Source organism: Parasteatoda tepidariorum, chromosome 8, assembly GCF_982258835.1.
Source record: "Parasteatoda tepidariorum strain Cologne lab strain chromosome 8, Ptep-v5.0, whole genome shotgun sequence".
Taxonomy (NCBI): Eukaryota; Metazoa; Arthropoda; class Arachnida; order Araneae; family Theridiidae; genus Parasteatoda; species Parasteatoda tepidariorum.
In genome coordinates, this window is record NC_141762.1 from 105051101 (window position 1) to 105076839 (window position 25739).

The 25739-nt window shown below is 30.9% G+C and overlaps 1 long non-coding RNA gene across 1 annotated transcript in view; it reads left to right on the forward strand.

Moving 5' to 3' along the window:
* The first annotated feature begins 205 nt into the window (after positions 1-205).
* LOC147806612 (uncharacterized) overlaps positions 206-25739 on the forward strand; it is a 54591-nt gene continuing 29057 nt past the window's right edge. Inside the window, exons 1-2 of the long non-coding RNA XR_015436038.1 lie at positions 206-897; positions 8173-8301. This is a non-coding gene — a long non-coding RNA (uncharacterized LOC147806612). The remainder of the gene's footprint in view (positions 898-8172; positions 8302-25739) is intronic.

The window sequence follows — 25739 nt, forward strand, 5'->3', positions numbered from 1 at the left end:
TAAATCATTTATCAATTTACAATGTACATGTTAATTATTGTATATTTTTTTAATTATTAACTTTTATAGATTATTATTTATGCTTTATATATAAATTATGCAATATTAATTTATTTATAATTGTCTATTACTATTTTTTACTTTTTTTTCAGTCGTGCACTGCCTTAAGAAATTTTTCCCCAGTCTTTTCCTTTACCAAGGGTAACTTGATACAATCTCCGAACCTATCATCTTGGATCCCCTCTTTCTCAACACCTGCGTGGGAGGATTTTGGACCCTTTTTCGTTGCAGCTGCATTCGCTGGTCAACCGTGAGAAATAGATATATAAGTTTTTTTATGTCTTGTCCCCTTCACCTCGTGACATTTTTCCTTTTTCTCACACAGCATGTGTACTTTTAATTGCGAAGCGGACGGTCATCGTTAACCTTTAGCCTTTTGACCTCGCTTCCCCGTTCACACGAAGGGGTCGAGGTTGGCCATACTGTCCGGTGCTTGTTTCTTCTATCGGCCAATGGTTTCTTGAGGGGTTGAATTTTGTACAGCCCACTTTTTTTTTCATTGGCTTTTGTTTAAGGTGTCATACCCCTTTTTTCCCTCATTGGCTTTTCAAAGGAATACCCCGAGTTTTTATAAGGCGATGCATGACGAAAAAAAGGGATACTCCCTATTATTTTTGTTGTGATTTTAAATAACAAGATGTTGAGCTTGTGATAAAAATATTGAAAATGCTTTGCGAAAAAGTTGCTTTATTCTTGTGCTGGATGAATTTTACAAAAACTATTTGATGATGTAACAATGTGTCAACAACAATAAACTGCCTTAATTTTTTTATAAGTGATTAATTTTGCGTTTTCGTTTTATCACCTTACTGTTTAGATGTCTCAACGACATGTTGGGTGAGTAGCCATAATTTACTTAATAGTTTGCACAGATAATATTCAAACTTACAAGAATGTTATTTCCTTATATTTCCATATGCATCATTCATATTTAATTGTTATTGTTTATTAACTTATTTCTAAATTTTGACCCACTGGACCTATTGGGTTATTCGGTGTTCAACAATGCTGGACCACCACTATTCGGCCTATACTTAACGCAATTTAACGTATAATTATTTGACCTTACCCTATTCCTTTAAATATTAATTTTGTTTCAAGTCCTTATGCATTCTTGTGGGTTTGCCTTGCCACATACACAGTTTTTATTGTATTTATTAGATCATGTACTTAAATTATGAATCAATTGTCTCTAGTTAGTGTTTTAGGCATTATTCTTTCATTAAGTCATTTAAGATTAACCTTGTTTTATTAATCTTAACTTTGATTAATTGTTTTAATTTCATAACTTGTTTATTTCAATTTTTAATTCCTTTAAACTTTAACAAACTTCCTTTATTTAAACTCTTACAATATACTACTATAATCAAAATTTATATTATATATCATTTATTAAAAATACAGCCAAAATCGATAAATTATTAATTGGGTTTTCTAAAAACATGGTACTCTTAACATGTTATAAGTAATAACTATGAGTTGTTAATTATTGTTAATCTAAATATTGATTTTTATTATTTTATTCCACAATCTAGGCAGATTTTTTAGATTAAGTGAAACTAAAGTGGTCGCCAATAATTGTCTGATCTTAACATATTAAAAAAATATTTTTCTTGATTCTTAATGTTTGTTATTACTACTTATGTTATTTATGCGCTGATTCGCAGATTATGTCTAATCATGCGAATGAGACTTTGAGGGATATTCAGGCAGCCAAAGAAAACTTTTCCGTCTAAAAAAGATCCTACACATTTTTTTTTATTATTCATAAATGTGTCACTTTACAAATTTTTCCTCGTTAAAAAACATTAAATGTGAATTTGTGTATTTATTAGTTTTAATCCCTTAAGTTTATGAGTGGAACCTTTAATTTAATAAACTGTTTAAATATACAGTCGGACCTCTATTTAATGAAGTCGCTAAATCTCGATGAAAAAAGTTCGTTATATGGAAAATTAGTGAAGTAGAAAATCATCTCTTGAAATACTTGAGCAATACGAAACAGGTTTTAAATTCATAGACACTAAATTAAAATAGCAATTGATACACCTTTATCTTGTAAACTATAGTATCTTAGCCATACGAGAAATGGAAAGCAAAGAATAGAGCAAAAACATAATCAAGTGTTACGCTATCATGCTACATATATTTTCAACTGAAAAAAGCTATATTTAAGTATAAAATTATACTTGCATTTATTATAAAAGCAATTATAAACATACCTTCTTAAATTTAATTGCTACTGATCAAATCTGTTTTGTCTGAGTTTTTCATTTGAAAAGCAAACAAAACGGGAAAGGGATTTTACTGCTTTCTCTAAAATTTGAAAGTCAATTGAAGGTCATTCCCCCATAAAATGTGTTAACAAGGTTGAAATGCTCTGAAATATTTTTGGAAAATAGGGAAAGTGGATCTCAAAGAAAAATTCGTTAAATAGAAAATTCACTTCGCTATTTGGAAGTTATTTTACGAAGAAATTTCCAAAATGCTCTTGGTTCTTCGAAAAAAATCGGAAAATGGAGAAATTCGCAAAAAGGAAGTTTGTTAAATAGAAGTCCGACTGCGTGTTGATTTCGAATAATTTTTAACATATTCTCGTATATTCAAAAATTGTGTAAAGTCAAACAAATTTCGTTTCTTGTATATATTTCACTTTTCAAACAAATTTTGAAAAGTTATTGTACTAAAAGGAAGAGTTGTAGTTGTAGTTTATTTACGTCGCACTAGAGCTGCACAATGGGCTATTGGCGACTGTCTGGGAAACATCCTGGAGGATGATCCGAAGACATGCATCACAATTTTGATCCTCTGCAGAGGGGATGGCACCCCCGCTTCGGTAGCCCGACTACCTGCACGCGAAGTCGAGCACTTTGCGGTAGAACAGTTTAACGAGGACCAATACCGCACACCCTCGGTCCCTACACAGACTGATCCAAGTGGTCACCCACCCGCACACCGACCGCAGTCAGTGATGCTTGACTGCTAAAAGGAAGAGAAATGACAGGAATTTGGGGAAAGTTTCGATAAAAAAAATTAAAAAGAACTTTATTCTGAGGAAATATTAGGGACTGAAATTTTTCTGCACTCCTGCTTACATTTCCACGAATATATCCTGTAAGTCATGAATATAATATGACTATAATTAGATCATATGTAATCTAATTATAATTTGCAAAATATATAAATGTTTGATTAAATGAGTTAATAATTTCTTAAATCAATCAATTTAAGGGTTTAGTTGAGTTACTACCAATATTTAGTACAGTTATTAAAAATAATTTCTTAATAACCTGTTATTTTATTATGTTATAATAGTTTAGTAGGTCAACATTCTAGTTTATACAGCTGAGCATCAATCAAAAGAACAGTTTCAAATTTCGGTTTTATTCATATTAAAATGAACATGATGTACAGAAAGCTTCAAAACTAATTTTTTGTAATCGTTTGCTTTGAGGAAAAGAAAAGTAAAAATGGAAGTAAATGAAAACTAATTTTACATATAAGGAATAAGATCATTGTTATGTGTTTTTGTATTTTTATTTTCAATAGTCTAACAATTTAAGTTATTGGATAAATTTAAGTTTGACACATTTATATTTAAAATTATTGAATATTTTCTGCACCAAAATTAGGATTTTGGCAGTAATTTTCAAAACAAAAAAAGTTTTATGTTAAAATAATTTAAGAAAAAAATTGATTGAGAACTTGAAATTTTACAAGTATGGTAATTTAAAAATACTTCGTATTCATAATAGCTATTAATTATCCTGTCGCCGAAATTTTGAGTTTTTAACGATTGTCAAAAACTATGTCAAATGGGTTTTGTGACTTGACGGTTAAAACCAGATAAAACCATCAATTGTCAAAAACGTGCCAAACATGTCTAATTATGATATTTTTTTATAGTGCTTAAAATATTTTTTGAGTGCTTGATAAGTGTTTAAAAGGTGCTTATTTTTTTTTGAAAAATTTGGCTACTCACCCTGAATGAGTTTGACACTTATGAATAAAGAACAAGTTTGACTTATTCTTTAAATTTCATACAATTTATTTTATTTTTGAGAAATATTTATTTTTGCTTAAATTTAGTTTCAATATTTTGTTTTAAAAGTTTTTAACCCCTGTACTTTACTCAAGAATAAGTTATGTAGTAAAAAATATGATGTAAGTCGTTCATAACTTCTCTTTAACACTTATGAATGAAGTCTATTATCTACCAGAAATCACTCACAAAATGTTTGTTAAGTCTGTTAAAAAATGTTAAGTTTATAACGTTATAAATGTTAAGTTAATGTTTGTTAAGTCTGTTAAATGTCTGTTAAAAAAAGGTTTTTTTTTTTTAAAAAATTCATATTCATTTATAATCAAAATTAAAAGAGTTTAAAAATATGTACAATAAATGAAATTTTATCATTAGTTATAAAACATAGAGGAAAGCCGAGGAATTTTTTTTCGGAATGTTAATAGCCAGCCTGCTGATGGATAAAAGGGATTTTGGACACTTTCAATTTAGGCAATCTTTGAAGAAATACTAACGTATTTTTCTGCAAGTTTATGTTTAAAACTTTGTTACAAAAAGTATTTAGTTATTAAAGGGTTAAGTCATCAGTGAAAATTTAAAAATAAAAATATACATTTCACAATATTATATGACATAAAAATACAGACCAGTCTTTCACATATGTATTTCAAAATTTTCTAAACTAATCATCCTGCTGTAAAATGTGGGAAATTTTATGTATCACATTTTATAGGTTTTTTACTGTTGCATTATAGACTTCATTCAAAATATTTAAGCAGAACTCCAACATGATGATTTATTGATGGAAAATATTAATACAGTAAATTTGTCTTACAATTCTGAGAAATTAAAGAAACTCATTCTGATTATTTTAATTTTTGTAGCAATCATTTCTGATATGGAGGGATCTTCTAATATCATTTGTGCTTTTAATAAGCGCTCAAAAATGTAATTATTAGTTGCGAACTTATAATTTAATCTTCAAATATTTGTTTCACCAACCATTTTGAAAATTCTGTCGCGCAACTTTTTAAACAAAAATGTCATAAATGGCTTAAATATAAAGTATGAAAATTCGAACAATGCTTAACTCTGAGTAACCGTAGCTTAAGGGATAGAGTGCTTGCGTCCCAAGTTCGGATCCCATAAATTGTTGATCCCTACAAATTCTGTTCCCACTATAGTACTGGCATAAAATATTAACAGTGTCTGATATATCACTGATTAGAATCCACTCGCCGTCGGGCTAACTGTTTTCCAGGAAGGTCAATTTGTTCCAATGCTTTATTCCCTTGTCCTCTGAGTTGGGCTCAAAACTATTAGACAACGGAGTTTGGTTATTTCTAGTTACAAAATGAAATACAATCATTAGGATTGAGTTTGTCTGTATAAGCTTTGGCTTAATACATATCCGAATTGGCTGTTGAAGAAACATTATGTGAGTGAATACTTTAGTTCAAGCTTATGGGCATTCATACACACTTATAATGAGTGAGCATATTTCTTTTCAGTTGTGTAATAAAAATAGTTCATTAGAAGATTTACATAAAATTGTCAATTCCATTAAATAACTTTAAAATATTTAATTTTATTTCATTTCTGTTTGGTTAGGCCTAGTTTTCTTAATATTTTTCTGTAATGTGCGTAAGTTTGATTTGCAAGCAAATTTTACTTTAAGGATCAGTGTCTTAGTGTATTGTGAATGACCAAAATTGGTAATTGTTAACTTCCGCCGTTGAATGTTGACAATCATATAGTGGCTTTAGTAAGTGTCCGAAATATATACTAGGTCCAGTTAAGTGCCCACATCAATGTTTTTTTTTAATGTTAAGTGCCACTGCCCAGTATGCATTTAACCGTTACTCCGAGCACTGATGCTTCTCCCTATCTTTAGTCAGAATATATTAAAATATCGCATAAATATAATAATATCAACGAATAAATTAATATATAAAATCAGATATAAGAAATATTTCGGACATTCACCAAAGCAACTATGTGATTGTTGACATTCACTGGTGAAAGTCGACATTCTCTTGATTTTGGTTTCCGAAGGTAAGATATATATGCAACCTAAATTAATGATTCTTACTAAATGTTGTATCATAAAAATAACTTTACCGACTCCAATGTGTATCATCATATCTTACTTTTAAAGTTGTTGAATACCAAAATGGTCGCAGTTACTTTTACATCTAGTGTTTTCAGAGGACATTTTTGGCATTTCAGTATTTTTAGAAACTATCAGTTCTTTGTGTAGCAAAACACTTAAGTACCAAGAACTATGCATAGTGGTTCACTTTGGTGTAAAGTAGTTGCCCCCATTTACGGTGTAATTGTTCCTCAACCCAAGTCAAAATTTTTGATGGTTTTTCTATTGATGGAACAGCATAAGCTTGATGGTAACCATCAATGATTCTATCATGAACAATTAGATTTTTTGATGGTAACCAACATAAGTAACCATCATGTAGGAATTCGGACTGATTTATGATGTTCTAACTAGAGAGCCTAGAGTAAAAGAGAGTGGACAAGGGAGAAACGATTCCTGATTGGTGGACAGAAAAACTTTACCGCCGGAGGCGAGAGTGGAAAATTCACCATTGGAATTACACGGAGTGAAAATTATCTGACTCAAAAAAATTATGTTCTGTATTAATAAATGCATGTAATAAGTTCATTACTTACTTTTTTTCAATAAGAAACTTCACAGTTACAGTAAATGTTAAAATTATGGCTGAAAATTTGGATAGTTGTTAGTTATTAGAATTTATCCTTATTATCACTTACTTGCGTGCATATAAAGTTATGTTTATCTCATTGTAAAGAGAACAAGGTGATGAAATAACTAATGGTTAGATAAGAATAAATGTATTTACTTTTAATGCACATAATTTCTATCTAAATTACTTATAAATTTTAAGATTTGAGCATCTTTTTATCAAAACTTCAGAAGTGCAGAGTTTGGCGATATTACTTTGACATGTTGGCGCGTTACAATGTTCGCGTTACAATGTTACAATGCGCGTTACAAAGTAGCATTTGTTTACTTTTCGTTACCAACTGTATAAAATGCTAGTTTGTTTTAAATTTCAACTAATTATGGAAATTTTTGTTTACAATTTGTTGAAATAAACAATACCTTTTCAGGTGAATATGCGATATTTTTTTCCTGAAAAAGTAATAAATAATAATAAGTTATATAATTTGCATTATTAATTATTATTTCTGAAATAAATGGCATAATCATTATAAATTTTTATATTTTATTTAAGGCATTTATTAAAAGCTGAAGTCTTTTCATTAGTCTTTTTTTTTTTCATTGACGTTAATTTTTTAACAATTTCTGATGCTAGACAATGATTCTTAAAAAATCTGTAATATCATGTGCTTTCCAATCTTAAAGTTTATATTATTGATACTTTAGTATATACTCTTAGAATAACAGAACCTTCAGAATAACACCAAATGAGCGAGTGGCGCCAATTTCGGTGTATCATCTGGCAACCCCCTTGGACAAAAATCTGACGGCAGCGCATGCGCTCTTGGATATTGTCATCACTCTTTTCAATACAGGCACTCTAGTTCTAACATAAGAATAGCAACGTGTTTTGATGGTTCGTTCACGTTGAGCCATCCGAATTTCCATCATAGTATCTTAAAAATCAAATGTTGGAACCATCATAAACAACCATCACTTTAATGTAGGAATTCGGACTGATTTATGATGGTCCAACATAAAATACTCAAATTATTTTGATGGCATATTCCTGAGAATCAACAAGAATTCCCATTAAACTATCATGAAAATGTTAGAGCATGAAATGAAAGAGCACGGATCATCATAGATTGTTGGTCCATGAGAGTCAACTTTTCTTGATGGTTGACCATCATAGTATTAAAGTAGCATCATAGAATGATGGAGATTTGTTGGAATATCAAAAGCAATGAGCATGTAATGGAAAATCTCGGAACATCGGAAGAATGTCGAAACATCATGAATCTCACTGAAACCATCAAAATTGTTTGATGGGACCATCAAGAATTTTGATATCGGAAAAGTTGTTTCAGAAAAACGATGTCTCTTGCAGGAGAAATGCTTGCTGCAGTGGACGAAATCTGTCCTCCTCCAGCGTGTTTTGATAGAGTAAATGAGAAGTGGTTTTGACTCTAGAACGCTCACCTTCTGCTATCAGCAAGCACGGCGGTAGTCATCACAGGTAAATATATTATATGTAAATAAATCTTTTAAAAAAATGTTTTTTATTTCAAGATTTTCCTTAGAAAATTTCAGGATTTTGAAATATTCTATTTTGGTGTATACTGTATATATACAGTCAAACACGTGAGTGAACACTGTTTATAGTGAACTCTCGGATATAGTGAACGAAATGTTCGATCCCGTGCCTTGCTATGCACGGATAATGTTATTTTTTGTGGATATAGTGAACTAAAAAGGTGAGGAAGTTGGATATAACGAACTTTTTTCAGTCTTCAACTGAATTTTTTTTTTGTAATAATTTTGAAATTTCTACTTAAAAAAAAAAATACATAAACCTATTTTCAAAACCATCTATTGAGGGGAATGTAGCGTTTGCTTCATTTATCTCACTTTCCCATCCCTAAACAAACAATGCAGATGTTGTTTAGGGATGGGAAACGATGACGACGGTGACCCAGGCAGACGATGTCCCTGTAAGGTGTCAGTCGGATCAATATGCATTTTCTGTCAAAGGGAATGAGAAATTATTCATTATTGGTCAAAGGGTTGGACACTAATATGTGTTGATAAGGCTCTCATTTCAACTCCTTTTTGCTCTCAGTTCAGTTTAAGAAATCCTGCAAACAAGTGTCTCAAATTTAACTATGGCGAGCAGTAAACGTAAAACGTTCTCCATTGATGATAAAATGGGCATAATCAGAAAAATTGAAAATGGATGCGATCAAGCTGATATTTGCAGGGAATATAAACTATCCTAATCTGCAGTTTGTAGCACATGGAAAAATAGGTAATTAATAACATCTGCTCATTAAAAAAATTTAGATGGCAGAAAAAAGTTGAGAAAAGCAGATCACAAGGATATTGAAGAAGCATTACTAAAGTGGTTCACCAATCGAAGTATCTGAACAAATGTCGAGGAATTCGCTAAGCGATTTTATGAAACTACTTTTATGTGCTCGAATGGCAGGTTAGGTTTAAAGAGCGGAATAACAGAAATTCAAGAAAAATTATCTGATAGTCGGGAAGTTTTTCCATATCTGATGTTGTTGAGGATTGCTCATCAGCTAAAGATTACTAATTCTTTTTTGTACGCAAGACGAAGAGTGATGAAAAATAACACATTTTTTGCTACTAAATAATATTTTTCACGCATTTATTTGAATAATGTGTAATAAAAAAGAGGAGTTTCGGAACCATTAGTTAAATTGCCTGCGTAACGGATATAGTGAACAGAAATTTCGGTCCCTTGAAGGTTCACTATAGCGGCGTTTGATTATATATATATATATATTTAATTTCGTTCACTTGGGTCTATTTCCCAGTGGCCTCAGAATTACTTCTCACTTATCGTTACGCAGTGGGCACCTACCCTGTGGCTAACCCAAGGCGGTGGAGTAGCGTCGCCAACTTCATTCAACCACAAACCCGCTTATAGGGCGAGTTACATTTATATAGTTTGTCTAAAGTACAAACTCCCTCAGCCATTCGTCTGAATCCGTGGTGGTGACTATGGTAACGAGGTATAACTATTTCAGACAGGGGTGTTTGCCACTGTTTAGGAGAGGTTTTGTCTCGGGTCGTGGAGAGAAAGTGAATCTTTTTCTTCGGTCTACTGTGTTAGCCACAGAGTTAAGAGAAGCTACCCTCCCTGAAATGAGCTATTCTTGTTTCCATGGCAGCAGACGACTTCAGACTTATTGGAGGGAGGAGCTCTTACCTTAGACAATCGATACACATTCACTCAGAAGGAAGTACATTAGAATACAGGGAGAGAGAAAGTTACACCCATTCCTACTGTTATATTCGAACTCACAACCGATGGCCCCGTTGTCCAGTACAGTAACCACTTGACCAGTGATCGGTGATTTGGAGCATTATTAAAGATTTGTTATTTGTTTAAAATATTTATTAAAAAAAAGACTCCTTAAAAATATCTTTATGTAAGTGTTAACCCTGTAGATGTTACAGAATGATTTACCAACATTTTAAAGATTCCATGTGCAGGTTACTACTCAGGCATTTACTGTTAGTGCCTAAATAATATTTTCTTTAAGAAATTAAAGTATATATTTTTATTTTCTTTAGGAACACCTTGTATAGACAATCAAAAATAAAATGAGAATAAATAATATATGAAATTAAAAATTATCACGTTTTATTCATGATCTGCAATATTTATATTATTTGCTAATTTAATTGTAATTCAACTATAGCTTCTAATCTGTTTGTATGAAAAATTAGTAAAGGAGAGAAGAGTTTGAAGATGAGGCTAGAGGGGATATCTTAAATAACTTTTTTTTTGTTCAAATTTCTTCTCTGAGATACTGTATGTTGGCCTAAAGAAAATGGACCATCCTGAATAACTTTTGATTTAATTAACGGATCTTCACGGATATATATATATATATTTTTGCGTATTTCACAGTATCTCGTGTACAGTTACGGCTTGTGTACAGTTCTATCCATTAAGAAAATAACTTTTTGTAAAGATTTATCATTTTACATAAATTTATTTAACATAAGTCTGAAACGTTTTGAATTGTAACGTATATACTTTCCTACACCACTTTAAAGGATGTAATTTTACTTGGCAAAACACAAAATTTCAGCAAAATTGGTCGAATAGTTATTAAAAAATTGAATTTAAAAAATATGACTTTAGCTAAGCTAAGAATTTTAAAAATATGACTTTTTTAAAATTCGATTTCTCAGTAATCATTAGATGATTGTTAGAATACCCCTGAAAAATAGTTATGGTCAAATTAAGTTATAACTAACTTATCCTCTTAAAATCTGAAACACCATAAGCCACTCAACCGACAACACTGTTTGCCTTCAAATTTAAGCTTACTGTAAGAAATCGTTAAAACTCCAAAAATATCCATGAAACCTATCTTCAAAATTAAATTTTGCCTCAAAACGTAGCTCGTTGTATGAACTCGTTTAACGCATAAAACAATGTGTGTTCGACCATTGTTTAAGTTATCTTCTGCCTAACTAAAAAATTCTACTGTTATTCGTAAAATTCTTGCGTGTAGTTCAAAAGAATGCGCCTTTTGTTGACCTCCTATCTACCATGCACTATTAAGGATCTTAAGTTACAGTAAAACTACTGTAACCCATTTAAATCTAAAGAAAATTAATTTATAAAAGAATCGATGTATCATAAAAATACTTGCACATAAATCATTTTTGTACTTCTGCTAAACTATCGCGAAAATTCTAATTCTAAGATAAATTATTTTTTTAAAAAAACGTTGTACAGTGCGCAAAAAAAAACATACCACCATGAATAACGTTTGATCTATTATTCATATCTTCACTTTCTAGAACTCAATCTTAATGGTTCAAGGGAGTGACCTCAAATACGGTTTTAAATCAGTGCAGAATATAACATAAGCTGCGAAATCGGACCCCAAAATATACTTTCTCTGAAAAAAAAAACATTTTTTTCGACGGATTTGCATTTCTGTCCCCCTATATATAGGGAGTAGTCAGTATCTGGGATGTATGGTTCATATAGTTTGGTCAGGGAAGTCCTCAAAATCTTGATCCCCTTAATATTAATTTTACTTGTTGCTTCTTACTCTACATCTCTAACTTTTTTAACGAGTTTTACTATTTCAAACAGAAATAGCTTGCAGAAATAGAAGTTTTCAATATCTTTTTGTTATTTGATTTCAAAATTTCACGCAACGCTTCATTATCATTGATAATCTTAATTTTTTTAATTTCCTAAACCCAGAGGCTCCAGCGTTGTACAAAAAAAAAAAAAAAATAGTGATAGAAGAATTATGAAAATTTTGACAAAGTTTTGTATGAAATGAGAAATTTTAACTATCACAAAATATTAACAATTTAAGTAAAAATATCTAGTTCTAAAACAGTTTTATTTTAAATTTTAAGAGAAATTTAAAAAGGGGCAGTTCATATCTTACGCAAACATGTTTCTCGCAATTTTGATATGACCTCAGCAAAGAAAGATAATTATAAACTATTCTCCGTGCTTACATAAGAAATTCTCATAACATTTTGCTTATACAATGACTTTTATTGTAATAATATACTTTTAGAAATTATTTGACTAAATTAGTTTGATTTAATAAAGTAATTTCGCATAAAACTAAATATACATTTTAATTTATTTTGTAAGTTTTTAAGTGGAATATTCTTCACTTTTGCTTGCTAGTCTTAGCCTAACAGAACAAATTGTCAGCTCACATTTGAGCAATAAAATTTTTATTAACCCACCCTTAAAAGACGGTTAAAATATGATTTAAAATAAATAACAGAGAGATTTCGCAAATTTACATTAGCTTCTGTTAGCTCCCATACGTACAATTTCAAGTAATTGCGCCCGTGAAAAAATATCAAATATACAAAAGTGAAAATAAAAGATTTTGCAAAGATCCGTAGGTTAAAATTGCCATATAGTTTAAAAACACATAATAGAATATAATTCTATCTTCGACCACAAAATCAAAACAAACATTTACTATGGACGTTGATTATGTCTTAAAACCTGTCACATACTATTCAAGATGCTATACTGTAAGTAAAACTACGTTTTTGTTAGCAGAAAAATTTGGTAGATAATAGATTTTAAAGAATTAAGAGATAAAGAATACAGCTTATTATTATTATTAATATTTTAAAAAATTATTATTGAACTTCTATTAATTATTCAATTTTTTAACTAAATTGTACAGTTAAATAAATATAATTTATAATTTTAAATAGCGAAAATATATCTAGTTGATGGAACTAGTGCAATTAAGTCAACCAAAATGTTGAACAAAAACCAATAAAATTATGTTTCAATTGAATAAACCAATTATTGTAAAATCACACCATTCATTTAATTTCATCGAAGCACTTCTTCAAATTCGCATTCCGTGACCATGGCTTTAGTTCGAAGGCAGGCTTAAACAGAAAGTAACGTTTAACAGCTATGAGCGGCGTGCTTCTAGCTTTGTAGTGTAAATCGAGCCAACAGAACGTAAAGATACGTAGCATCTTAAATAAACGTGAGTAGGTGCAGTTGCTTCAATCTTAAGTACGAGAGCATACGAAAGCTATCGTAAACGTGCGAAATCTCACTGATAATTATAAGTTTTTGAAACGAAATTCAAAGTTTTGTTAAGCAGCACGTCAATAAAGAAATATTGCAAAAAGTAGTCTTTGACGCAGATCTGAGTTTCTTTTAAATATTTTTTTTCTTATTACAAGTTCTAATTACATGCTCAATGTTCTAATTACAAGTAAAAATGTATTCTGCTATTTTTTAATTATAAAAACAGTTTAATACTTGCTAAAAAAATTTTAGATTATCACGCAGTTTTTTAATATATTTCTAATAAAATATAAAATTCTAAAAAAGTAGTATCAATTTTTTCCCCTAATATTCCAAAATGTATTGACTGATTGTGTAAATTAAGGAAATTTGTATTATGAATTAGTGTTTCTCTAAATCACCGCGAAAGTGAAAAATTATTATAAATGTTTAGAATTATTCTCTGCTTAATTTTTAACTTTGATCTAGTTCATAAAATTAAGTTGCTGTAGTAACGGTTCGTTTTGCTGTTTTTAAAACTTGCTCGTTCTTTTTTTTTTGTGGAGAAGAAACAAAATGGCTTTGAGTTTATTTTTGAGCATTAATGTATTTATATTTACGCCATTTTATGTCTTAGAGTGCTTAGAATTTTACTGATGAAGCTAGTATTTTATGTTTTTGTAAATAGAACAGTTAAGTAAATCATTTCGTGTGTTGTAAGTTGTTTCATGGAATAATCAAGAACACTGACATCTTTAACTATTTCTGATTCGAAATGCAAAACGGAATGATATGAAAGTAAATTCATATTTGTCAAGGGACATCCTTTTCTGTACCTATCTATCTCCATTTCATAACCATAAATTTTTAAGTATAATATTTTACTTATTTTAACCTAAATTAATACAAAATAAGGAGAAAAAAACTATGAAAAATATGTTTGAATAAAAATGAATAAAAAAGTAGGATTTTTAAACTTCAAATACCATAATTCATGGAAGCTAATATTAATTATTTAACATTGCTATAAAAGTTAAATAATCAAATTATTTGAGGGGATTTTAAACAACAAAAAAGTTCTTAACACAAGAAAGTTCTTTTCCTGAATGAATTCTTATAAAATTAGAAAAGTTCTTCCAAAACTTACTTAAATCAATATCACTTGATTTTTAAATTTTCAAGGTTGATTTTTTAAATGGAAAGTCAAAGTTATATGTCTAGAAGATATTTGAAATAGTCAGCTGCTCCCAATTTTTAATTCGCTCAATGTAATTAAAATAACTATAACCTATTTTAAAATTATGGAAGTCTACTTTTAGACTTCATGCTGCAAAAATATTCACTTTTTTTAATTTATTTAATTTTAAAACTTTTTTTAATTTACACAAATTTAAATTTTTTAAGAACGAATATGTGCTAGTCCAATCGATAAAAAGTTTATGATCGCCATTACAGAGATCAAGTTGCAAAATAATAGTCGTTTTAATATTCTCATACTATTTTGTATAAATTGTCTGTTGGCTAAAGCGAAATGACTAACATTCGCCTGTCTAATCAGACGCTGAGGTTAAAAAAAAAGCGTTTTTAAATTATTGTTATACAAGTGTCAGACAAAGAGAAAATGTGTGAAAATTATTTGGGTTTCATTAATGAAAAAAGTGGTTTTTCATCTGTTCAAAAAATTAAAAATATTTTAAATAGACTAGAATTTTCTAATTTAAATCAACGTCTACAGATTTGTATAAAAATTTTGACAAATGAAAACTATTAAATTTAGGTAACAAAAATATATTTTTTCTAACAGTTGACGCAGTGCAGTGCTTATTTATTCCGAGATTGTTGTTCTAAAAAAGGAAGCGATTTAAAGTGTGAAATTTTTAATATATTTTTTGAAGTAAATAGCATAAATTTTTTCGCTGAGTTTCAGTAGATCAACGTAATCATACCGAAAATAAAATCTTGTCCATTAGTTAAATGCAGCAATAATAATAAATTAAGTGCATTTTCTAATGACTGCTCGCTTTTGCTCGTAAACCCCCGAAACTTCTTACAAAGTTCATATAAGATTGCTGGGCCATCTGGAACGAATTTCCTATAAAGTAGGAATCATTAAAGACATAAGAGTGGATTCATTTTCGTTCGTAAACCTAACGTAAGTTCATAATTGAATTGTTCCAAAAGAATTTAAAAAATGCAAGCAAATTAAGACGCTTTGTTAGTTCATCGACCAAAGACATGTAATTCTACTGCTTATAGCTTTAGTAAACTAAGCAGGGGTATCCGTCCCCTGCTCTCCGACCCTCGCGGATTGCTTCGCTTACTGTCTCTACATTGATCTTGCTTAATACTTCAGCTTTTACTCTCTAATATATTTTATATTTATTATATTAGAAGTTCCACCCCTACTCGCTTTTCAAACATACCCCGGATTGCCTACAAAGCAACAAAATGTTAAAGTAGATTAATATTTGCCTCAGATTAATATTTGCCTAAAGTAGATTAATATTTGCCTATATTAACAATATCATATCCGCAGAGCCGTAGTGCCTCAGAGGATAAAGCGTTCAACTTCCAATGAGGTAAACAGAGTTCAAATCCTAGCAATGGTTTTTCGATACGAATTCCGCACCCGGCTCGCACCGACCACTGTTGACGTAAAATTTCCTCAGTCGTAGATAGATCACGGGTTAGAGTCCCCTTCCAGTCAGCCTAAACGTGGGAAGTTATCGTGGTTTTCATCTCCATGTAACGAAAATATGAGTTAGTTTAATTAAAAAGTCCTCCAGGAAGGCTAATTTCTCCCAATACTTGATCTAGGAGTTCCCTTGTCTTCTGGATTGGGTTCAAAATGACAAGGTTAAGGTGTTGAACATTGGTAGTTGTAAACCCAAAAAATTGGGTCGGCTGTTTAACGACGGTAATAAAATATATCTGCCTCTCTAATCTCTACTGATTAAGATTCTTTGTAGTGGTAACGAAATGAAAGCAAGAATTATACAATTAAAAGCAAGAATTATATTATCTCCGCAAACACTTAATGGCTAACGTTAGTATTTCAATATATTTTTCAATTATTTGTAAGCAATGGTGGAAAATTTTTTAATAAATTAACTTTGTTTAAATTATGAGAAAATATTAAAGTAGACATTTTGTTAATACTCTAGATACTAAAAACAATCTACCTCAAAAATGAGGAATCAACCTCAAAAATCAGTAACCACAAAATAGATTATCCGAAATTCATTAGAAATTTAAGCAAAGTTAAGACTTCTTTTTCAATTTCGACAAAATGTATCCCCGCTAGCTTTCGCTTGCTGAACCCCCGTCGCCAATAGCCCATTGTGCAGCTCTAGTGCGACGTAAATGAACAAGAACAGAACTCTTGCTGAACCCCAGAATTAAATGCTTTTGCAGTTCATTTCAGATCACTTGATTATTGTTAAATACCTCAGTTCTTACACTTTATTTTAATAATAGTTGATGGAATGCTCTTTCTCAAAAGTGCTGGCAACCGGATTTCGTCTGATATAAACTGTTCACATCTAAGCTTCGTTCCTAAATTAAGATTATTACGAGGGTTGCTATTTATATTTCTGGCCCAATAATGAAAAAACAAATATGTAGGATCGAAATTGGTTTTATTGTTTTTCAAAATATTATCCATGATGATCAATACACTTTTGCATGTGTTTGAACCAATTTTCAAAGCACTTTTTCCAGTCCGATTGAGGTAACTCCAAAACATGCGTTTTGAATGCATCAACCGCTTCTTCGGGGGTCGAAAATCGTTGTCCACGTAATTTATTTTTGATGTGTGGGAATAAGAAGAAGTCATTGGGTGCCAAATCAGGGCTGTACGGCGGATGACCCATCAGTTCGATCTTTCGCTCCGTCAGAAATGCCTTTGTTTGAGTCGATGTGTGAGAGCTCGCATTGTCATGATGAAGAATGATTCGCCTGTTCTTCTGCTTTTTTCGAACTTCTCCGATGACTTCTGGCAAACAAATGGTCGTGTACCATTCAGAATTGACCGTCCTGCGTTGCTCTAACGCCTCTGTTGCCACATGACCGTTAATGTCGAAGAAACAGGCAATCATTTGTTTCGATGTGCTTCTTCCTCGAACAACTTTTGTTGGTTTTGGATCGTCTTGGAAGACCCATGCAGTTGATTGCTGTTTTGTTTCCGGCTCATATGCATGGATCCATGATTCGTCACCTGTGTAGATGTTATACACAGCCTTTGATGTACCTTGAACGTATTTTTCCAACATTTCCTTGCACCAATCGACACGAGCCTTTTTTTGAGCGTTTGTCAGATTATCCGGGATCCAACGCGAACAATTTTTTTTTACTCTCAAATGTTCATGCAATATTTTATTGATGCTAGTCATACTAATGTCCAAAGACGCCTCTATCTCACGGTATGTCACATGACGATCTTGCTTTATCAGTTCACGCACAGCATCGATCTTTTCTGGCACAACAACGGATTTTGGACGACCTGCACGGGATTCGTCCTGGATCGAACATCGACCACGATTAAATTCTTTATACCAATTTTTTACAGTGCTGTAGGATGGCGCTTTATCGCTGAATAAAGAATTAAGTTCATCGAAGCACTCTTGTCTTGACAATCCACGTCGAAAGTTATGAAAAATAATGGCACGAAAATGCTCACGATTCAATTCCATTTTTTGAAAGAGAAGAACTTTTCAATTTACTGTCAACAACACAAATGAAGCTATAATGGTAAATCGTCTGCTGAATTTATGTTTAAAAATATCAAACTTTCGATAAAAATCGTCTGCGGTCGCCCAGCAACACTTACTGTTGCCAAGGCCAGAAATATAAATAGCAACCCTCGTATTAATATAGATTAAAATTAGTACGCCTTTTGTTAAAAATCCTTCACCCATCAAAAAGTTTCGTTTGACCATTCGTCAAAAAAAGGACCAATTTTGATATACAGTGATGAATCTGAAATTATCAACAGTTTTTTAAACTGCTCATCAGTCAGCTATAAACTATATTGGTTTTTAACAAATTTTACATTACAGATGAGTAAAGCCCGAATTTTGATGACCTTTGCATTTTTTTCCCTTTCCATTTTTAGTTTATTTTATAACCGTCGTTGAGCAGCCGACCCAATTTTGCGTTTGCGACTACTGATATTCAATTCCGTAGCCTTCAAATTTTGAACCCAATCCAGAAGCCAAGGATACTTCTGGATCAAGTATTGGGTGAAATGTGTCGTCATGGAGGACTTTTTGATAGAACTAACCCGTATTCGCTTTACATGGAGATGTAAACCACGAACACCTCCCACCGTTAACTTGACGGCTAGGGGACTCAAACCCATGATTCGTCTGCCACTGAGGATTTTTCACATCAGCACTGTGGCCGGTGTGAGCATTTTGTGGAATTCGTATCTACCAGCCATCACTGGGATTCGAACCAGGTTCACCTCATTGGAAGGCGAACTCTCTCTCTATCTCCTGAGCTTCCATGGTTCTTTTAACAAGTACTGTTATTAATGACATTTTTACCACGATTACTGCATTGGATATAGGATATATTGAGCGAAGTATTTATCGAAATCAAGTAATTGAGAGAAATTTGGCTTCTTAGAGGATTTTTTGATTAAATTAACCTGCATTCATTACATGACGAGGAAACCCATGAAAACCTCCCATGGTTAGCCAGACGCCATTTACAACTGAGAATATTTTACGTCAGCACTGTGGTCGGGGCAAGCTGGAGGCGGAACTTGTATCGAGTTTATTTTTACATTATTACTAGCTTATTTTAACATTATTCACTCATTTTAAGACCTGTAGACAGTTCTAGTTGCAAGTAGTTTGGAGCCTTAATTTATTTACAGCTTGAACAGAAGTACAGTGTGTTTAAAAAAGAACGAAAACGTTAGTTTCTGAATTCGATTTCACAGTGCATCAAAATAGTTAACGTTTCTTTCATTATTTTTGAATTAGTGAAAAATAGATCTTATTTCATTTTAATATAAATGTTTGAAAACAATTGTATGCTATATGAAATTTTAAGAAAGATTTATTTCAGATTTAATACTTGTATAATTACAAGGGATTTTTAAAATAGGAAAAACTAACACAAACTTTAAAACTTATATGAAAATTTATATATGAAAATTATATAAAATTTATATGATCACTTTACAACTTTCGTGAGTCATTTGTTAGCACCTTTACGTTAAATCATTTGAAAAAAATTGTTTCCCCAAAAAACGAAATTTTTTTTTCAAAAGCACAAGCACCATTGCAAAAGCATTAATTTTGAAAGGCGGCTTATTCATAGAAACACCATAAAATTTAATCTGTTTTTCAAACAGATTTTGTTGTTTTGAATTTTCCGTTCCTCGGTATTAGATTTGTCAGTAGATTAGAGAGTATTTTTCCGATTTTGATGACGTTTTTGTTTTTCATGCATAAATACTAATTTGAGGCCGCTAATGTGTATGCTTATTGCCCTCGTTTTTAACAAGGAGCTTAGAAGTATAAATTAAGGGCAGTATCACACTATTTTGATCATTTAAATCCGTGACAATGGTAAACAAGTATGTGAATGTTTCGAATATGCCATAGTTTTCGTAAAATCTTTAAAATAATTTCTAAATCTTAATAATTTTCAAATCTTTATAATTTAATGTTTTATTTATTATCAAATAATAAAAAAATGAATATGCATAATGGGTGTAAATTTAGCACTAATCAAAACTAGTAAAACCGCAATGGTTCAGTGGTTAAGGCTGTCAAAGTGAAGAACCGGGATTCAATCCCTAGTGGCGGCGTGAAACATACCCAGCTTCAGATGGATGAGTACCAGTTTGTTTACGAAGTAAAGGTGGCCAATGCCCAATCCTAACCACATAGCCATAATCATGCCGTTGGTAACGAAATTGTGAAGCATTAGCATCTACGTTGCGGGAATGCTTTTTTAAACCAGCATTAGTTAATGAAAATAAAAGCTGAAGTAATAATTTAAAACTACTATTAAAATTAACATGTACAGCATGAAAATATAATTTTTTTTCCTTCTTACATTAAAGTCGAAAAGAAATCTATTAATCTAATAAAAATATGAAAAGAGTTTATTTAATTTTAAAAGTCTAGATATAGTTCCTAAATATTAATCTATAATTATGTATATAAGTTTTTCAAGCATTCCAATTAAAATACACATTGTTCTGCAATCACTACTCTTAACATAAAAATTTTGAAACCTTGCCAAAAATGATGTAATGTACGCACATCGAATCTATAACGTGCCATTGGCAATAAAATTTTTCGAAATCCGGCTTATTTCAAACACGTTTCCAATAGTTTCTGTTGGTTAGAATAATAAAGAAGAAAAGAAGTGGGTAAAAGATTGTCTCTAATAGAATTACAATTTCAAGACAGGAGAAAATCGTTATTTTTTTACGTTAATCATCCCCTCAGGCAGCATCAGATATCCTCTTCTATTAAGGACATTTATTAAATTTTTTAATAGAAAAATAAAACAAATTCATTTAAATATGTGGTTGTGTTCAGGACAGGGGCGGATCCAGAAATTTTTCCTGGGGGGGGGGGGTCATAGACTCAGATCCCCCAGACTCAGATAATTTTTTAAAAATATTATTTTTGAAAAAAAACTAGGGTTTTTAATACTAGTCTTCTCATTTATTTTTTCTCATAGTGAACAATACATAACTATGACGAATTTCCTTTTATTCTTTTGGATTATGATTCTTGAAACAGTCAAGAACATAATTAGATGGGGCGGGGGGGGGAATCGATTTTTCCGACCTTCCTAGGTGTGTATGCTCCCTTAAATAATTTTTACAATATTTTATTTCTTTTGTAAACTATTTAAAAAATTATTATTTTTATTTTATTTTTCAATTTACGCATTTCATAGGGTCATGAACCCTATGACCTCCCCCCCTCGCTAGAGCCCCCACTGGGTCAGGAGAATAATTGATAAAGTTTATATTAATTTACATTTAAAATATTAAGTATAAAGAACAGTAATATAAATGAGTACAGCGCGCGTGTGTCGTGCGACAGAGACAGTTAGGATTCTTCTGACGAATGAGAAGTTGGAGTTAAAATTACTGATCATAACTGTCGCGGTTATGATTTAGTTGAGTAGCCGCAAATATTTAAAAAAAATTATATTGAGCTCTAAAGATGCCCCTTTGTTGGAGACTTCCTGCCTTTCATTAGAAAAATCCTAGCATCACCCTCTATTTTAATTATTATTTTTTTTACTGTATTCTAAATGCATGACTTTTGTTTAGAGATCGCTGAAATAGATCTTAAAAATATATTGCCACATAGATCTTCAATATGAAATATATTGCCAAAAATGCAAATATATATTGTTTTAAAAGTCAGCAGAATAGAATTAGCTCTTAACTGTTTATCAGAATAGCTATTATAGTAAAAACTATGTAGGGTAAACCAACCAGTGAAGGAACACTACCCAGTGAAGGAACATTTCATATATATTGATTAAAAATGAGAATTTGAAAGTTTTTCTTTACATTAATTGGTAACAATAGCTTACTGCCAAACAATAGGAAGTCATCTAGCAATGTTTTGGATTACCTGGTCAAATATACCTCTCTGGAAAAATTTTTGAATTTGTTATTATCTCTGCAACACCTTGTTTCGTTGAAAAAATTATAAGGTGAGTGCTTGTATTTAGACGTTTGAAGCGGAATTAATTGCATGTAATAGTTTTATTTTTCTCACTGTGAGAAAGAGAATTCAAAATATAGTAATTGAAGTTGCGTTTTATTTTTTTAAAAGCACCATAGCATAATCAGGTACTGAGATAAGGGGGTGTTTATTCACTGGATCACCAAACGATGAAAAACCAGTGAAGGAACAAGCGTTCCTTTACTGGGTTTTTTTCCCAGTTAATGAAAATAAAAGAAATTTTTGAATTTTCTTGTACTTTTAGTCACATTATACATCAAAATTCTGTTTAAAAGACAAAAAACAACTTCTAACCAGTGAAGAAACAGGCATGTTCCTTCACTGGATCACCAAACGATGAAAAACCAATGAAGGAACAAGTGTTTCTTTACTAGGTTCTTTTCCCAGTTAATGAAAATAAAAGAAATTTTTTAATTTTCTTGTACTTTTAGTCATATTATACATTAAAATTCTGTTTCAAAAACAAAAAACAACTTCCAACCAGTGAAGAAACAGGCATGTTCCTTCACTGGGAATACTTCCAGTGAATGAAAGTAATGTGTGAAATATGATTTTACATGACTCTAGGATAAGTACTTCTGCTACATAGAGGACAACCGAAATTTCGTTAAAAATTGTATGAATAATTCCGGAAATAATTTCAGCTCAAAATGTTAATTTAATCGCTTAATTTATGAAAAAATTATAATTTATACTTATTAATGGGGAGTGTAGTTACATCAAATGTTAGGCAACTTAATTAACTATGTTTAGAAATCGAAAACTAATTAAATATAACGAAAAAAATTTGAATAGAGCATTTTTTCGCTGGCTTTTGCACCAAGAACTGATAATAAGTTATCATTATAGGATAGCAACGTGATTATATAATTTATAAAAACTACTTTACTATGTTAGATTTTAGAAGAAAGCTCCTCAACAAAAAACAGAGTTAAACAGAAACGATACTCAATTTCTTCAGATGCTTGAGAGGGAAATCTCTCGAGATATGTTGGAAATTTTTAACGCAGCATTGACTGAAGAGTCTAATATCGAAAATGTCCAAGAGTCTGTACATTTTTCAATATGGAAGAAGTACGCATTAAAAGAAGACCACTTGGTTTAGTCAAACTTAGGAACTGAAGCTAGTATTTATAATGAATGCATCTTAGATATCGAATTTGAAATGAGTCCTCATGCTGATCCTCTCTTAGTTGAAAAAAGAAATGATTCTATAAGTAAAATCAGTACTTCTAAAGATCCTCTAGATACAAGTCAACAAGAGATGGATTTTCCTCAAACTTCAAGACACCTTTCCCCCGTCTATTTTCGAGAAAAGCATTCTAGAAATGTTGCTGAAAAATCGGAAGAAGTTTGGAAGAACCATTTACATTGGCCAAATATTGATGATAAAAAGAAAGATCAAATAAGAAGAAAAATGAATAAATTACCTTTCGCACTAACTTCAGAGAAATGGCAAAAATTTCAAGAGGCTGAAAGATCTAAAAAAAAAAGTTAAAACAAGAGAATATGGAGAAGAAAAAGAAAGAAGAAATACTTAAAAAAGAAATAAAGCTTCAAGAAATAAGAGGAAAAAGAGGAAACAAAAAGGTGATAAAATAATAATGATAATAAACAGCATCGGATGACACAATGATTCAGATTTGACTGTCAAATTATAAGAAAGAATGATTTTCTAAAATTTATTTTGTATTTAACATCACTTTAATTTCTAGTTCATGATTACCGAATAAAGTTAGCATTTTACAAGTACTTGTATGTTATAATTTCATAAATAGTCTTGTCTTTATATATTTGTATGGCTAATGAATTCATACAGAGCATTAAAATATAACCAAAATTAAGTGTTCCTTTACTGGGCAATTTTGTGTTCCTTCACTGGTAAGAGCTGTTCCTTCACTGGGTCTTCCTACTACTTGTTATTTGAACCTCCAAAACTTTAAAACAGTATTATATAAGTTCTCTACAATTTTTTTACATAATTTGCAATTAGTAACAAATATGTTGACACTGTCATTTAACTAAAATTACGAATTTTGAAATTAATATGATTTTTTAAGAGGCAAGCGAAGCTTAAGTGTTCCTTCACTGGTTAGCTTACCCTATATAACAGGGTGCTTAGCGTTTTTAAAAAGTGCTCTTTTTCGATTTTCGTTTTTTAAAAGGCCTTAAAGGTGCTTTTTTCATGGGGTATTTTTAAAGTGCTTAATTTTCCCTTTTTCAAAATTAGTTTTTTTCCTTTACTATGTTGATTTTCATTTCGAATTATACAAAAGGACGCAGTTCACATTGTTCTATTCAACGTTTTCACAATTAATTCAACCCCAATCTATTTTGGCGTATTGTTAGTCCGTAGAGTATGAAAACGCCATTCGTTTAACACGATTCAAAATTTCATGATTTTTGACAATTGTCAAAAACAATGCCAAAAGTTTTTTTTTCTTGACATGACGGTTAAAACAAGGTAAAACCGCCAATTGTCAAAAACTTTCCAGCTCTGCCTAATTATGATAATTTTTTAAAGTGCTTAAAAATATTTTTTGAGAGCTCGTAAAGTGCTTAAAAGGTGCTTATTTTTGTTGAATAATTTGACTACTCACCCTGTATGAGAATGTGATAAATATGTATTTTTCGGTATTGAATTTTATATTGGTATCACATATTTATTGTACCCAAACTTCCGAACGGTTGCAGCTATAGTTATACAAATGGTGCCTATGTATAATAAAGTAGCTGTGCGTTAAAAAGATGCGATTGCTTACAACAGTATCACCTGGTGGAATATTGCAGTGTTAGCATTCCCATCGCGAAAGCGTTACAATAAGGGAGGAAATAATCTATAAAGTGTATTGATTTTAAAAGAATATACGCTTTGCAAACATCATCGCATTAAAAAAAGAAAATGCATATTTATGTTTCAGACTTTAAACAATGGGACGTAATGAGACGATCTAGGGGAAAATGTCTTGTCAACTAACATGAGACACATTTATTTCTAATGAATAACGCTAAGAGAAGTTTAGACATCGAAAATAAAGGTTTGTCGCAAAATTGCGCTTTTATTTTTGAAAGCGGTAGGTCCATTTGAAGCTAAAGAACCTGTTGTTTATTTATTCTCTTACGATTTTAATAATCACAGCTGCATTTTGATGTTTCATCAAATTATAGTGTTAAAAACATCATCCAAATAGATTAATCTTTATCAAAGACTAACCCTTAGAAAATGGAGAGAGAAAAAATAATTTGAAAAAATGGACTTATTCCGCTTTTAAAAATAATGGCACATTTATTTTTCTGTTTGAAAATAACTATAATGTTTATAAATCTGTTAAATAATAATATAGAAAATGTTATTCACTGTTTTAAAAGTTCTTTGTTAGCATTAAATTCAACAAGGTATCAATTTGTGTTAAATCTATCTAAGACTTTTTAATTCAATTTTATCTCCAATATATATCGTTTTTGAGATAGAAATGGTAACTCCAAGTTTTTTCAACATTTAGATATAGCGCTTTGCACATTACCTCCTTGTTATGTATAGTCACTTTACAATACATAGACACCATTTTTGCTTCAGTAAGTACCTTGCATGTTGCTTAAAATTAATGAAATGTTCTATTTTAACAGAATGTTAATTTCATTTAA